This window comes from Eurosta solidaginis, chromosome 3 (genome assembly GCF_040869045.1).
Source record: "Eurosta solidaginis isolate ZX-2024a chromosome 3, ASM4086904v1, whole genome shotgun sequence".
NCBI classification, from domain to species: Eukaryota; Metazoa; Arthropoda; class Insecta; order Diptera; family Tephritidae; genus Eurosta; species Eurosta solidaginis.
In genome coordinates, this window is record NC_090321.1 from 150,477,832 (window position 1) to 150,496,154 (window position 18,323).

The 18,323-nt window shown below is 39.3% G+C and overlaps 1 protein-coding gene across 8 annotated transcripts in view; it reads right to left on the minus strand.

Annotated features, from left to right (window-relative positions):
* Positions 1-18,323, minus strand: part of LOC137244361 (homeobox protein 2-like) — a 664,619-nt gene that overhangs the window by 462,005 nt on the left and 184,291 nt on the right. The window lies entirely within an intron of this gene.

Genomic DNA, 18,323 nt, shown 5'->3' on the forward strand with positions numbered 1-18,323 from the left:
GCGAGGTTTGCTTGGCCGATACGTACCGAGCCGTTCAACGACTTCATAGCGCGTCGTTAGGAACTTGTCCATTTCAGACCAGAGTGGGAGTTCTTTCCTGGACTCTAGCGATTGTTCCCATAAGGCGAGAGTTTCATTGGGGAGCTTAGAGGCGCATAAATATATAAGGATGGGATCACAGTTTTTGGTGGGGACGTTGTTTAAATTTAGAGTTGAGATGCAGTTATTTATCGTGGTTTGGATCTCTTGGATCCTTTCACCATTTTCATAAAACACGGGCTGCATATTAAATAGAGTCTTTAACTGACTGTCTACGAGAATTCTACGATTCTCGTATCTGGACTTGAGTGCCCCCCAGGCTAGTTCGAAATTTTGATCGTTGAGGGGATATTTTTGGATTATTAGGGCCGCTTTACCACGGGTTTTTTGTCTCAAGTGGTACAGTTTTTGTGCATGGAATAATTTGGGGTGGTTTATGTAAACCGCTGTAAACATGTCCCTAAATGACGGCCATGTTTCGTAGCCCCCGTGGAACACTTCAGTATCGCATGCAGGGACCTTGAGATAGGATTCAGACCTGGGCATTATCAATGGCACCATGGGTTGTCCTTGGCTGATGGGGTTCAGCTCCAGTTGCGCGAGCAGCTCGTTCATCCTGGTTCTTGTGTTCAGTGTGGTCTCCATCACTTTGTCATAATTTTCGTCCAGTGTTGACAGGGCACTGGCATCTGTGACGTTCATATGTGCTGCTTCGTATGACCGTTCTACTGCGATTACGAGTCTGTTGAGTTCCTCCATATATGTCTGCAAACCGGGTTTGGTCTGATCTGCTTCAGAGATATTCCACCATTTGTCGCATATCCTGTCGAGTTTTCCTATTTCGAAAAGGGATTTCCTCAAGAATTCTTCTTCTTCTGTCTGGGACCTGCTCCGAGTCTTGGTCCCTTTGGGTAGAGACAGTTTCTCTGTTTTGTCGTCGGTCATTCTGACGCTGAGGGTTTTTGCTCAAAATACAAAACTAGTTGCGAGATTCTTTGATTTGGGACGTCAAAGCTAATGTTCGCTTATGTATGCGACGGGAAGTGTATCAGAGGTACACGAGAGGGTATTTTCGAGGTGTGTATTTGGAGTACACAATAAATATTACTATGCGAAAGCTTGTTTATTATATAAAATATATTGAGGAATATATTTCTATAATTGTTTTTGGGGTTGGGGTTTATTTTGAAAAAATTAATACAAAGTTTTTCCTTCGCTTTTATGTGTTTTTGTCCCACTGTATTTTTGATACAAATTTTATTTGCTGTGGCCCACTGTGGGAATTTTGTTAGCGGCACTTATTTCGGTGACTATATATATGTATGTACAAGTATATTGGTGCACTTAATTGCTATGTTAACGGGGGTGGGCTCGTGCACTTGGCTCAGCGCTTCTGAGTCCAAGTGTATGTACGTATATTTGTATGTTACAGTTATGGAGTTGAGCGAAATTGCTATGCTAATGGTGGTGAGGTTATGCACTTGTCTCATCGCTTCTGAAGCGTGTCGGGACGAGTACAGGGATCTACTGAGGATCTACAAGCGTGAAATTACCAGGGCGAAGAGAAACTCATGGAAAAGTTTCTGTACGGACATAGAGTGCTCCAGTGAAACAGCACGGTTGAAAAAAGTCCTAGCAAAGGGAAACATAGTCCAGGGACTAATAAAGAAAGAGAACGGGGAATGGTCACGTGATAGTGAGGAATCCCTTGAGGTGCTTCTCGATACACATTTCCCATCGGGAGACGGTTTAGAAGAACCAGCAGACATCACTCACACTTCGATCACGGAGCTAGTGGTGCCGGGCTTGGTGACCGATACCAAGATCGAGTGGGCAGTGAAGACGTTTTCTAAGTTTAAATCGCCGGGCCCAGATGGTATTTTCCCGGCCATGCTACAAGTCTCAAGTAGGGCGGTCGTGGAATGGCTTAAAATAATATTCGATGGGTGCATAAGACTGAATCATGTACCGCACTCTTGGAGAACTGCTCGTGTAGCTTTTCTACCAAAGGCGGGGAAGATCGGTCACGTGTATCCCAAAGACTATAGACCCATTAGCTTAACATCATTTCTGCTCAAAACCTTTGAGAGGCTGAGAGATGTGTACATAAAGTCCAACGTGGATGAAAAGCTGCTCTCCACAACACAGCATGCGTACACCAAAGGCAAGTCGGTAGACACCGCATTGCATAGGGTGGTAATAAGCATAGAGAAATCCCTGGAATATAAGGAGTATGCTCTAGGAGTCTTCTTGGACATTGCCGGGGCTTTCAATAATGTTGCAAAATGGGCGATTATGGATGGTCTTAATTACATTAAAGTACATCCTGCCTTAATCAGATGGATCGGCTGCATGTTAAATTGCAGGAAGATTACATCACAATGGGGATTGTACGAGGCCACGAAATCAGTGGACAGGGGCACGCCGCAGGGAGGGGTGCTATCACCTCTGCTGTGGACACTGGTCATCAACCAACTGCTCAGGCAATTCGATGAGGGACCCGTAAAACTTACGGCTTACGCAGATGACGTTGCAATTGTCATAAGTGGAAAATGCCTTCCAACGATTAGTTCTTTGATGGATCGGGCGCTTCGGGATATTCATACCTGGGCATCTAATGTCGGGCTGAAAGTCAATGCGGAGAAGACGGATATGGTCTTGTTTACAAAGAGGTACAAGGTCCCAAATTGGACCAGGCCTAAGTTAGGGGCGGTGACCTTACAGGAGAAACCTTGCACAAAATATCTAGGAATCATCCTAGACAGTAAGCTGTCATGGAAGCTCAACGTGGAGGAGAGGGTCAAGAAGGCCTCAACGGCACTCTATGCATGTAAAAGAATGCTGGGGTGTACGTGGGGCCTATCGCCCTCTCTTTCTCATTGGGTTTTTACAGCGATTGTAAGCCCTATTCTATACTATGGAGTTCTTGTTTGGTGGAAAGCCACACAAAAAACAACATACCTCAAAAAATTAGAGGGGGTATGCAGACTATCGATGCTTTGCATTACGGGAGCCCTGAAAACAACCCTGACGGCTGCACTGTATGCCATTCTGCACATTCCACCTGTAGACCTGGTAGCAAAGAACAAAGCGTTAACGACCGCAACCAGGCTCGATGCTTCGGGGCAGCTTGAGCGCCGACCATATGGCCATAGTAGTATAGCGTCCTCAGTCACAAGACGAACAGACTACATGATTCCCTACCTGCACTTTGAGGGAGATCTTAAGGCCACAATAGAGGTGGACGGTTGGCGCAAGGGTGCGCAAATGGCGGACGAGGCGATACATGTGTACACCGATGGTTCCAAAATAGTGGAAGGAGTAGGGTCTGCGGTATACTGCGCTGATCCGGAATTAAGCAGATCCTACAGGCTGCCGGATTACTGTAGCGTTTTCCAAGCGGAAATATTAGCCGTAACCAAAGCAGTAGAAACCCTGGAAGAGAATAGCTTAAGCTGCAACCGTGTTAACTTTTATATTGACAGTCAAGCAGCAATTAAGGCAATAATCTCGCATAGCACAGCATCTAAATGCGTGTTAGAGTGTAAGCAGTCTCTGGAGAGAATCGGGACAGGGAGAAGCATACATCTATATTGGGTCCCAGGGCATATGGGAATAGATGGGAATGAAAAAGCGGACGAATTAGCTAAAAAGGGCGCATCCCTTGAAGCTTGCTCCGTAGACGTCCCAATTAGATTGGGCGAGATTAAGCGAAGGCGAGAGGTGCACATGATCGACCAAGCAGAAAAGGCGTGGGTTCAAGCGCGGGGCTGTAAAGTGTCGAAGATTATGTGTAGGTCTTACAACCTTAGACTAACACAGTTGCTTCTATCATTAAAAAGAGAGGACTGTAGACTCATGACGGGTATTCTGACTGGACACTGCCTTCTGGCGTCACATGCCTTTAAATTAGGCTTGGTCAGTGATAGCAGGTGTAGGAAGTGCGGGTTGGAGGAGGAAACGATCGAGCACGTTCTGTGCTCGTGCCCTGCACTTGCCAGGCTAAGACTCCAGCTATTAGGAGTGATACAGCTGTCAGATCTAGAAGCAGCAAGTGGCTTAAGTCCTAGGAAGCTTCTAGTATTTGCCAAGAGGACGGAGTTATTTTATAACATAGGTCCTGGTTTTTGATAGGGTTTTTCAGTTTGGTCGTTAAAACAAACTTCTGGTAACACTACGGACTCAATCAGTCTATGTGAGGTCCTCATGAACCTACCTCATCGCTTCTGAGCACAAATGAATATATGTAATATATATGTGTATACAGCTTATGTAGTTTAACGCAAGTGTAGACAAAAATGTTGTGTTGATGTATTAGTGAGAGCGCTTTGGTCGCCCGAACTAATTGATTCACTGATCATTCGCTTGTTAGACTGCAACGGCTAAGCACGCAATAAATAAAAAATTATTGATGCGCACAAAGGCAAGCGAATATTTTATGTTAAATTCCACTTGGAAATTGATCCCTATAATTTTCCTAATAAACACATACATTTTTTTCTATTACTATTAATATTTACGAATTTAAGACTAACACCTGATTGTTCTAGAAATAAATGGGCAAAAAAACTATATATACACTAAAAAATTAAGAACTTTGATGAAAATTCGCCGAATTTTCGAGAATTTTTAGTATTATTTTCAAATAAAATTTACAGTTTCTCTATTAGATCCTGTTGCATTTTTTCATATTAAATTAGTAAATACGTGCATATATTTGTCGCTGCGCAACTAGCGATACCAACACTCGATGTTGACATGCCAATTGCTCATTGTAGACTGAACCATTCACTAAACAAAGAGCGAAGGCTATCTGTGTGCGTTGCTCACCATCTTAAGATGTATGAAACGCCGATATCTGGTTTAACGGAGGTAAAATTATGCACTTGTCTCAGCGCTTCTGAGTACAAGAAAAAATATGTACATAAGTAAATGATTATTTTTCTTTTGAGACTAATGAGGCAAGAGTGTTATTAAAAAAAAAAAAATAAATGTAAGGCGCGATAACCTCCGAAGAGATCTAAGGCCGAGCTTCTCTTCCAATTTGCGTCGTGCTCCTCTTGATTTTCCCTACAAATTGGCCGGACGGGACCTACATGTTTTATGCCGACTCCGAACGGCACCTGCAAAGCAGATGAGTTTTCACTGAGAGCTTTTCATGGCAGAAATACACCCGGAGTGCTTGCCAAACACTGCCGAGGGGCGACCCCGCTTAGAAAAATTTTCCTCTAATTGAAAAATCTTATTTCTAAAATTTTGATGTTGCTTTGCCCGGGAGTTGAACCCAGGGCATACGGTGTGATAGGCGGAGCACGCTACCCATCACACCACGGTGGCCGCAATATTATTGAACCGAATTTAAGTCTTTGGTAAATGCCTGCATACATATATGTAAGTATGCAAAAATTTTGGCTGTTGTTGGGCTAGCTGATGTGAAAAACCAACGGAGAATATGTGTACGGGTGAGTTAATAATTTGTCGAGGTAAATAAGGGGCTTTTAATCGATTCTTTTCAGGGGCATTCAAGGGAAGGCAAACGGGGTATATACGTGGTTTATATATGTATATACATATATATGTAAGTATTTGAAACTGTGTGATTTATATATCTTAGCGGATTTTAGAGATTTTTTTTGTTTTTTTTTTTTTTTGAGTTTATGTTTTATATAGCAAATATGAGAACATGAGAGGTTTCTCGAAAAATGCTTTAGAGGTCCGCTAGGTTATATAAATCTGTGTATGTGTAGTAGGAAAATTTTTTTTCTGCACTTACTTTTTGCCTGGGATACCTTCTATTTACCGTACGCTGCTGTTCCGAGATTTTCCTGGTGTTGGTAATGGGGAAATGCTGCTAGTGCTGTTAACGGGATCTGCTGCTTGTGTGGATAGCGGGTTATTCTGTCTGTGCTGGTAACTTTTCCTGCTTCTTGTGGACTGTACTTTCCGCTCGGCTGTTCGATGATTAAAATTTTTTTTTTTTTTAATTGTCTGATTTTTATTTTATTGTTTCAGGTTCGGTAACCTCCTTTGACCTCCGATTTTTGTGTTGGGCTCACTAACCTCTTTTGAACGCACTGAGCACGCTAATCTTATTTATTTTCAGCTCTTTTAAAGAATTTTGCAATTTTTTGATTTTTTTTTTTTTTTTTTTGTTTTTATATCAACTCACTTTAAACGTATTATTGTTGTGCGAGTTTTTACTGAGCACCTTACCCTTACTTTCTTTGTATTTTCAGGTTTTCACGAGCACCCTATTTTTATTTTCTGGTTTTTTATGAGCACCTTATTTTTATGTTTTCAGGGTTTCACAAGCCCATTTATTTTTCTATATTCTTTGTATTTCTCAGGCTTTTTCGGAGCACCTTATTAAAATATTTTCTTTATATTTTCAGGTTTTTACCGTGCACCTTATTTTTTATTTTCAGGTTGTACGAGCACCTTACTAAAAATATTTTCCTTTTATTTTCAGGTTTTACAAGCAACTTATTAAAAATATTTCCTACCAACTTTCCAATCCAAGTAATGTGTGCTCCACTTTTATATTTTTACTTCTCATAAATATTTTTGCAATTTCTATGTCAAAATGTAAAAATCAAAGTTTAACAAGAATTTGTTTTTATATAAGGAGATATTTTTCGCCTATTTTTGTCCATTTATATAAAAGAAGTGCTTAAAATTTTTTTATTTTATTTTTATTATTTGTGATTTGATCTGACATCTAAATCAAACACTACTTGTTATTTTGTAAGCTTTTGATGGAGATGTCTCGCCAGGCACACACCGGTGTCAACCCATTCGGACCAAACTTAATATACCATTCCATTTTCATGAAAGGTTTAAAAAGTATCTTTGATTTGGCTGAAGAATCAAATTACAAATAATTTCTGGTTAAATGGTGGATTTTAAATCAAAAAGGGTTCACAAAAACGCAAACCTGGTGTACAAGTACTCGTTGTGGATAGAAATTGTTTAAACCTATGAAGGGTTAGGCCTTAAAATTTTAACCATATACAATCTTGGATCGCTGGACCTGGGTATAATTCTATAACAATTGTATTTGAAAAGAAAATGATCTGCGACAACCCTTTGAAGATGGTGACGGCCATACAAATACAAAAATGGGACTTTCCAAACCAGAAAAAACTACGAATGGATCACTGATTTCAGTGAAATTAAGGCATAATTGGTTTTTTTTTCGAAAAAAGATAGAAATTTTGCAAATATAGGAGTTTTTCTTACAACTTTAATAATATGATAAATATGTGGTTCTCATTTCATTTTTTATATGAATGTTAAAAAATCTAAGCTTAGACTTGATGCCCAAATTACATGTGCAGCAGTATTGCCTGCTGGAGGGTGCAACCGGGTGTAGAAGTCCACGAAAGTGGGGAAAGCTTCTGACCGCCATTCACCTGGGAATGGCCAGAGCGATTCTTTTGCATGCGGTTCAAGCAGCTCACTACTGCCGGTCGCTTGCGGCCAAGTATCCTCTGGGAATGTGAGAAGGCGACAACCTGGCTAGGCCACTCTGACATAATCGGTTTAAGGGCTAGCCGGGGGAGATCTCATCGGCAGCGTCTGTACACCTCTAGGTGCGGCTGCATGCGGGCGTCTGTCTTGGAGCAAGCGGCTCACTATATAAACGTGCCAAGTAATATATTCACCCCCGCTGAGCGGGTTGTGCGCTGGGCTTGGGACCCGCCACGTAAAACCATACTCCAATGAAATATAACAACAAACCTCGACCATAACCGTTTAGACGGTTAAGAGCCAATTAAGTAAGTAAGTAAATTTTGCCTGCAGCACTGCTAGTTTTGCTGCTGCTTGCTTGCTTTGTAGACACGTACAGTTATATTTACCTGGCAGGCTCTATGCAGCGACTTGTGTTCAAGTAAATAGTATCAAGTGCGCAGAAAAGCATGCAACAGTTAATACCATACGGTCATTAGGAATAACCGCTTAAGTGCTATGTAAAAGTGCAACAGTTAGGCGGTTATTATTTATGATCATACGATGGGGTTTTAGGTTGCCCCCGAATTCCAACCTTCGCTAACATAACAGCAAAGAGGATAAATATAATAAGATCCACACTCTGCTACGTGTGGCGAGTAACTCGCTGGAAATTAAAAAAATTTATGTTTGATTGAATGTTTTAATTGGCTCGCATTTATCTGTGACCACACACCTTATGCAACTGTGATTTTTGGAAAGAGAATTAATTAATCAATTAAATGCAGTCGGAAAAATAAACACAAATACCCCACGAAAATGTTTAGAAGACATTTTATGCACATCTCGCCAAAAAAAACCAGCGACTACCTCGAAGAAGAAAACATTTAGCAAATGGGTACAAGTAACGAGTGACGTCTCTTATTATATTTATCCTCTTTGGTAACAGTAGCATATGCCCATAAAAGAGTGCAACATTTAGTACCATATGATCGCCAGGAATAACACCCTAACTTCAATACTTTAACCTTAGACGGTTTTTCCTTATGTCCATATAATACATTTAGTGCCATATGGTCAGAAGGAATAACAGTCTACATAACTCATACATATACTTTTACACAGGCGGTTATTCGTTATGACCGAATTGTTCTAAATGAGAGCTTTTTTCTGCGGACATGAGACGTTTTAGCTATTTTTGGCAATGAAGTTTTAACGTTAGCGGAAGCTCGAATTTGGGGGCTGTACATTCATTGCTCGATTTCAGCAACTCGATGATAATATTTAGTACCTACCCTACAAAACGCCACTTTGGGAAAAAAAATTTTAAAGCGGGCCACATTAAAAAACTTTTCCTTGGATAACTTAAATAGCTATCTTGTTTGATAGAGGGCCAAATATTAGCATATTCCTTATACTTTGTTTTTAAAAAGTTATTTACTTGCATACTTTGCCAAAAATTGGGAATGTAAAGTGAAATTATCTTTTCTTCTCTTGGTCAGAACTTCTAAGCTTTAAAAATAATTTAACCAGTTTTGTTTTAGGTTTCCATTTTTGTATTAAATAAATAGTACAACTCTACATATATTTTCGGCACCTACTACTTAGCAGTTTCTTCTGTAAATTTGAGATGGCTTAGAAAATCTCTTATTATCTCTATAGTATAAAAGGTTACCAATGTTTTATTTTTTAAACCGATGTAAAAAAGATTTTTGCATAAAATAAGCAATATTTAATTTTTGGGAAAAGTTGAGGCCATGAAACTTTTTTCGCAATTTGCGGAAAACACTGCTAAGTACTAGAAACAGGAGATAATTTAAAAGCTTGTGCTTAAAGTATAGAGTCCATCGGTTTATTCAAAACAAAAATTGTTAAAATATCAGAGTTTCAGAAGTTATGACCAAAGGACGAAGAAAGAATTCTACTTTTTTGCAAAGTATGCAATTAAAAAAAAAAAACAAGTAAGGAAGTCTAAGTTCGGGTGAAACCGAACATTACATACCCAGCTGTATACCCAACAAAGGGGACTTCGTTCTCGATATCGAGAAAAGGGTTAGAATTCTAATCGAATTCTAACGTCAAATTCTAACGAGTTTCGAATGAGAATTTTGAAGTGATACGCAATTAAGTTCAATTATTTAAAATCAGCGCAATTTTCATTGTTTCATTATATCAAATACGTTTATTTGGTTATAATCTTATGTATTAAGAATGAACATATTTCAAAGGCTTTTTCTTTGATAATAAAAAATCAAACCGTACTTAAATATTGAGTTCAGCGTTGGTTTGAGGTACGGATGAGGAAGCGTTTTGTTCATGCCATTCAAATAGCACTTCAATAATCTGCTCGCTTTCCTTTTTTAACTATTTTTGATTCACAATTTTTGTTGTTATATCGGCCTACTGATTTTAAGATCGCGGGTTCGAATCGAGCTCAAGGCCTAACAATAATTTTATATCATTATTATTGTTATGATAAATTTTTTCTTAATTGAAAAAATTTTTTAATTAGAATAGAAGAAAGAAAAAATTTAGACAACTGCCAAAGCTCGTTGTATAGATCCATTTCGGGAACTGCTAAATTCCTTCATCGGCAACGTTTTTTTGATTCATTTTCACTTACTAGTATTTATTATTATATATAAAAAAACTTATTTCGCAACTTGTAATATTTCCACTATTTTTATTTTGTTTGTATAACACTAAGAATGGGTGATCATGTCTTGCAAATAATCGATAACTGTGACAATAATCATAACATCGCATTTTTAGTGTTATTCGAATCGTTTCACAGTCGAATTCTAACCTAGTTCTCTAACCTAGTTTTCGATTCGAAATGCATTAGAGAACTACATTAGAATTCTAATGTTAAACAAGTAAGGAAGGCTAAGTTCGGGTGTAACCGAACATTACATACTCAGTTGAGAGCTATGGAGACAAAATAAGGAAAATCACCATGTAGGAAAATGAACCTAGGGTAACCCTGGAATGTGGTTGTATGACATGTGTATCAAATGGAAGGTATTAAAGAGTATTTTAAGAGAGAGTAGGCCATAGTTCTATGGATGGATGCCATTTAGGGATATCGCCATAAAGGTGGACCAGGGCTGACTCTAGAATTTGTTTGTACGATATGGGTATCAAATGAAAGGTGTTACTGAGCATTTTAAGAGGGAGTGGGCCTTAGGTCTATCGGTGGACGTCTTTTCGAGATATCGCCATTAAGGTGGACCAGGGGTGACTCTAGAATGTGTTTGTACGATATGGGTATCAAATGAAAGGTGGTAATGAGTATTTTAAAAGGAAATTGGCTTTAGTTCTATAGGTGAACGCCTTTTCGAGAAATCGCCATAAAGGTGGACCAGGGGTGACTCTAGAATATGTTTGTACGATATGGGTATCAAATGAAAGCTGTTAATGAGTATTTTGAAAAGCAGTGATCCTTAGTTCCATAGGTGGACGCCGTTTCGAGATATCGCCATAAAGGTGGACCAGGGGTGTCTCTAGAATGTGCTTGTACGATATGGAAATCAAATGAAAGGTGTTACTGAGCATTTTAAGAGGGAGTGGGCATTAGGTCTATAGGTGGACGCCTTTTCGAGATATTGCCATTAGGGTGGGCCAGGGGTGACTCTAGAATGTTTGTACGATATGGGTATCAAACGAAAAGTGTTACTGAGCATTTTAAGAGGGAGTGGGCAATAGGTCTATAGGTGGACGCCTTTTCGAAATGTCGCCATTAGGGTGGGCCAGGGGTGACTCTAGAATGTGTTTGTATGATATGGGTATCAAATGAAAGATGGTAATGAGTATTTTAAAAGGGAGTAATCCTTAGTTCTATAGGTGGACGCCTTTTCGAGATATCGCCATAAAGGTGGACCAAGGGTGACTCTAGAATGTTTGTACGATATGTGTATCAAACGAAAGGTGTTACAGAGCATTTTAAGAGGGAGTGGGCATTAGGTCTATAAGTGGACGCCTTTTCGAGATATCGTCATTAGGGTGGGCCAGGGGTGACTCTAGAATGTGTTTGTACGATATGGGTATCAAACGAAAGGTGTTACTGAGCATTTTAAGAGGAAGTGGGCATTAGGTCTATAGGTGGACGTCTTTTCGAGATATCGCCATTAGGGTGGGCCAGGGGTGACTCTAGAATGTGTTTGTACGATATGGGTATCAAACGAAAGGTGTTACTGAGCATTTTAAGAGGGAGTGGGCATTAGGTCTATAGGTGGACGCCTTTTCGAGATATCGCCATTAGGGTGGGCCAGGGGTGACTCTAGAATGTGTTTGTACGATATGGGTATCAAATGAAAGGTGGTAATGAGTATTTTAAAAGGGAGTAATCCTTAGTTCTATATGTGGACGCCTTTTCGAGATATCGCCATAAAGGTGGACCAAGGGTGACTCTAGAATGTTTGTACGATATGGGTATCAAACGAAAGGTGTTACTGAGCATTTTAAGAGGGAGTGGGCATTAGGTCTATAGGTGGACGCCTTTTCGAGATATCGCCATTAGGGTGGGCCAGGGTGACTCTAGAATGTGTTTGTATGATATGGGTATCAAATGAAAGGTGGTAATGAGTATTTTAAAAGGGAGTAATCCTTAGTTCTATAGGTGGAACCCTTTTCGAGATATCGCCATAAAGGTGGACCAAGGGTGACTCTAGAATGTTTGTACGATATGGGTATCAAACGAAAGGTGTTACTGAGCATTTTAAGAGGGAGTGGGCATTAGGGCTTTTCGAGATATCGCCATTAGGGTGGGCCAGGGGTGACTCTAGAATGTTTATACGATATGGGTATCAACGAAAGGTGTTACTGGGCATTTTAAGAGGGAGTGGGCATTAGGTCTATAGGTGGACGCCTTTTCGAGATATCGCCATTAGGGTGGGCCAGGGGTGACTCTAGAATGTGTTTGTACGATATGGATATCAAATTAAAGGTATTAATGAGGGTTTTAAAAGCGAGTGGCCCTTGTATATGTGAAGGTGTTCTCGCGATATCGACCAAAATGTGGACCAGGTGATCCAGAAAATCATCTGTCGGGTACTGCTAATTTATTTATATATGCAATACCACTAACAGTATTCCTGCCAAGATTCCAAGGGCTGTTGATTTCGCCTTGTAGAACTTTTTCATTTTCTTCTACTTAATATGGTAGGTGTCACACCCATTTTACAAAGTTTTTTCCAAAGTTATATTTTGCGTCAATAAACCAATCCAGTTACCATGTTTCATCCCTTTTTTCGTATTTGGTATAGAATTATAGCATTTTTTTCATTTTTCGTAATTTTCGATATCGATAAAGTGGGCGTGGTAATGGTCGGATTTCGGCCATTTTTTATACCAAGATAAAGTGAGTTCAGATAAGTAGGTGGGCTAAGTTTAGTAAAGATATATCGGTTTTTGCTCAAGTTATTGTGTTAACGGCCGAGCGGAAGGACAGACGGTGGACTGTGTATAAAAACTGGGCGTGGCTTCAACTGATTTCGCCTATTTTCACAGAGAACAGTTACCGTCATAGAATCTATGTCCCTACCCAATTTGAGAAGGATTGGTAAATTTTTGTTCGACTTATGGCATTAAAAGTATTCTAGACAAACTAAATGAAAATGGGCGGAGCCACGCCCATTTTGAAATTTTCTTTTATTTTTGTATTTTGTTGCATCATATCATTATAGGAGTTGAATTTTGACTTAATTTACTTATATACAGTAAAGATATTAAATTTATTGTTAAAATTTGAATTAAAAAAAATTTTTTTTTAAAAAGTGGGCGTGTTCTTCATCCAATTTTGCTAATGTTTATTTAGCACATATATAGTAATAGTAGTAGCGTTCCTGCCAAATTTCATCATGATATCTTCAACGACTGCCAAATTACAGCTTGCAAAACTTTTAAATTACCTTCTTGTAAAAGTGGGCGGTGCCACGCCCATTGTCCAAAATCTTACTAATTTTCTATTTTGCGTCATAACGTCAACCCATCTACCAAGTTTCATCGCTTTATCCGCCTTTGGCAATGAATTATCGCATTTTTTCGGTTTTTCGAAATTTTCGATATCGAAAAAATGGGCGTGGTTATAGTCCGATATCGTTCATTTTAAATAGCGATCTGAGATGAGTGTCCAGGAATCTACATACCAAATTTCATCAAGATACCTCAAAATTTACTCAAGTTATCGTGTTAACGGGCAGACGGACGGACGGACGGACATGGCTCAATCAAATTTTTTTCGATACTGATGATTTTGATATATGGAAGTCTATATCTATCTCGATTCCTTTATACCTGTACAACCAACCGTTATCCAATCAAAGTTAATATACTCTGGGAGCTCTGCTCAACTGAGTATAAAAACAAGTCGAATATTAACCACAAATCCGAAGTGTCATAAACATATATGGCATCAGTAATTATGAAAGGAGTTATCTATTTCTCATTCTAGTTTCTCTAAAAAAATCATTTTCTCTTAACCTGTCGAAGCCTCCCCCCTCTACCCCACATACAACAATTTTCTACAGCGAAGTATGTAACTACTTTGAATTCATTTAACCATCGGAGTTGCCATTCAAATCAGCCACTCATGGTTAAATCTGTGGTCACAAAAAATAACTGCCTAAGTCCTATACTTTTACATGGAACTAAGATAAATTTAAATTTTTATTTTTTGTATAATTATTTATTTAATTATTTAAATATGACCGCAAATATTTATATAACGATAATAGACCAGCTAGTTGTTGTGCTACTAGTGCCTTGCCCCATCCGATGGGCGCGGCAAGTTAGTCGTCTCCTCTATTGGAATTTGCAACAACCTAATACAGCATTTCATATAGCCCAATGCTGTCCAATAGCAGTAAAAATAACCGCCCAGTTTCCCATAGCGTGTACTACGACCGAGAAAGGGAGAATTTTACATTAGGCCAAAGCGCTAATTGTCGTATCTAATCCAAAATACATAAGTCAAAAGGTGTTATAACGTAAAATAAGACAAAAAAAAATATTAAATTGAAACCTATTATTATTTTGCCGCCTCTACCTGTATATATACTATGTACATCTAGATATCCCATATACAATGATACATATGTATTAAATAATGTCGTTGTTGTCGGAGATGTTCAATTGTTATTTATTAAGCTTTTTTTGGCTTTGGTGTCATCTTACCGAATAAAAAGATACAAAAAACTGCCTGGTTAAGTCTTTTGCGGCGAACCAAGTGAAAGTGTGAGTAGTTATATACATTTGTACATATGTAAGTATATGCGTATATACAGTTGCCGTTTTGGAAGAAATGAAGCAGTTTTGGAAACATTTTTTCTGTTTTATGCGCATATACACAACTTGGAGCTTTGGCATATTTTATGTTACATTGTTATCTAAATAAATAAAATAAAAAATATAGGATGTATGTATGTATGTATGTTTGTATGAAGCTTATGGACTCCGAAACTACCACGCCGATTTTATTCAAATTTTCAGGATAACTTAGTAGGAACGCGGAGAGTGTTTATGAAAAGTTTTTTTTTTCGGGAAGTGGACCAGGGACCGATTTATTCTAAACTATCGTATATATGGCTCGATTTGCCTGAAATTTGGTGTGTAGGTAGCGTAGGAAGTGGACCAGGATACATATTGGTGACTAGGGTCTCGAGATATAGGACAAAAAGTGGACCCGGGCACTCCTAGAATGTGTCTATACAATATGGATATCAAATGAAAGTTGTTGATGAGTGCTTTAGTACAGGGTAGTTTTCATACCTATTGGTGACTAGGTTCTCGAGATATAGGCCAAAAAGTGGGCCCGGGCACCCCTAGAATGTGTTTATACAATATGGATATCAAATGAAAGTTGTTGATGAGTGCTTTAGTACAGGGTAGTTTTCATACCTATTGGTGACTAGGGTCTCGAGATATAGGCCAAAACGTGGACCCGGACAGCCCTAGAATGTGTTTATACAATATGGATATCAAATGAAAGCTGTTGATGAGTGCTTTAGTACAGGGTAGTTTTCATACCTACTGGTGACTAGGGTCTCGAGATATAGGCCAAAACGTGGACCCGGGCACCCCTAGAATGTGTTTATACAATATGGATATCAAATGAAAGCTGCTGATGAGTGCTTTAGTACTGGGTAGTTTTCATACCTATTGGTGACTAGGGTCTCGAGATATAGGACAAAAAGTGGACCCGGGCACACCTAGAATGTGTTTATACAATATGGATATCAAATGAAAGCTGCTGATGAGTGCTTTAGTACAGGGTAATTTGCATACCTATTGGTGACCACGGTCTCGAGATATAGGACAAAAAGTGGACCCGGGCGCACCTAGAATGTGTTTATACAATATGGATATCAAATGAAAGCTGCTGATGAGTGCTTTAGTACAGGGTAGTTTTCACACCTATCGGTGACTAGGGTATCGAGATATAGGCCAAAACGTGGACCCGGGCACCCCTAGAATGTGTTTATACAATATGGATATCAAATGAAAGCTGTTGATGAGGGCTTAGTACAGGGTAGTTTTCATACCTATTGGTGACTAGGGTCTCGAGATATAGGCCAAAACGTGGACCCGGGCACCCCTAGAATGTGTTTATACAATATGGATATCAAATGAAAGCTGTTGATGAGTGCTTTAGTACAGGGTAGTTTTCATACCTATTGGTGAGTAGGGTCTCGAGATATAGGCCAAAACGGGGACCCGGGTACCCCTAGAATGTATTTATACAATATGGATATCAAATGAAAGCTGTTGATGAGTGCTTTAGTACAGGGTAGTTTTCATGCCTATTGGTGACTAGGGTCTCGAGATATAGGCCAAAACGTGGACCCGGGCACCCCTGGAATGTGTTTGTACAATATGGATATCAAATGAAAGCTGTTGATGAGTGCTCTAGTACAGGGTAGTTTTCATACCTATTGGTGACTACGGTCTCGAGATATAGGCCAAAACGTGGACCCGGGTACCCCTAGAATGTATTTATACAATATGGATATCAAATAAAAGCTGTTGATGAGTGCTTTAGTACAGGGTAGTTTTCATACCTATTGGTGACTAGGGTCTCGAGATATAGGCCAGAATGTGTTTATACAATATGGATATCAGATGAAAGCTGTCGATAGAGCTTTAGTACAGGGTAGTTTTCAAACCTATTGGTGACTAGGGTCTCCAGATATAGGCCAAAACGTGGACCTGGGCACCCCAGAATGTGTTTATACAATATGGATATCAAATGAAAGCCGTTGATGAGTGCTTTAATACAGGGTAGTTTTCATACCTATTGGTGACTAGGGTCTCGAGATATAGGCCAAAACGTGGATCAGGGTAACACTAGGATGCGTTTTTACATTATGGATATCAAATCGAAGCTGTTGATGTGTGCTTTACTACAAATAATTGTTTATACCGCTGGGTGTCTTGGGTCTCGAGATATAGGCCAAAACATGGACCCGGATACCCCGAGACAATGTTTATACAATATGGATATCAAATCAAAACTGTTGATGAGTGCTTTACTACAGGGTAGTTTTCATACCTATTGGTGACTAGGGTCCCGAGATATAGGCCAAAACATGGACCCGGATACCCCTAGAATTTGTGTGTGTTTTGGATATCAAATGAAAGCCGTTGCTAGGAGCTTTTAAGTAATTTTAATTGTGATATTCGGCATGCGAGGCCGAAATAAAGACATGAATTAATAATACCCACATACCTATTTACATACGTCCTATTCGATTTGCCTGAAATTTGGTATATAAATTTGCCTATATTAGTATTTACGATGCTTTTTTCCGGGAAGTAGACCAGAGACGGACTGGGACTGGGATTAGGACTGGGACTGAGACTGAGACTCGGAGTGGGACTGGAACAAAATGCATACCACCCTCTGGGACTGGCAATAAGATATGAAGAAGAATGAGAAAAAGTTGAGAGAAGAGAAAAGAGAGGAGGAGAAGGAGACTGAGAAAGAGATAGAATGAGACCAAGATAGAGATAGATGAAGCAAAAAATACGGAGGGAGGAGTGAATACAAAGATTAGGAAAGAGTGTAGAGGGGCGAGGGCAGAGTTAGACGGAAAAAGCTTATTAAAATGTATGCAAATATACTAAATTGAAGGCAGAACAACGTCTGCCGGGTCTGCTAGTTAAAATATGAAAAATAAACTCCTCATTTCCGCCTACACCGAAACCTTTGGTTAGTCGTTAAATTACCACCAACAATATCAAACCTAGATATAAATTGACATAATTTTCCTGGAGTTTTCCAATACTCCCTTATGAGTACGAGTTGGTGTTTGTCCCGTAAAATTTTCCAATTGGTGCTTGAGAATCGAAAATGCTATATGCAATTGTTTTAAGTCTTAAAACTCATTAAAAACATTTTAGTTTTTAAACTCTGTGGCACATAGACTTTGACCGTCTTATTTCGACCATCTATGAGAATTGTTCGATTAGACAAATAAATCAGAGCAGGCTTCGTGTGCAAGCTTTTTGAAAGAGCTTTGGTACTGCTAATACCCTAATGAAGCGTAAATGACGCAAAAACATGGAAAAGTTAATTCGATTTCGAAAATCAGTCAAGAAAAGTTGGATCAGTAACAAAAATCTGAAATGTAAATGACACAAATAAAACTTACTATTCTCTTCATTAAAACGTTTAATCTGGCCAGGCCACTCTGACATACTCGGTTGAAGGGCTAGCCGGGGATTTCAACCGACAGCGTCTGTCTTGGATCACGCGGCTCGCTTTATAAACGTGCAAATAACATTTTCATCCCCCCTGAGCGGGTTGTGTGCTGGGCTTGAGACCCGCCATGTCAAAC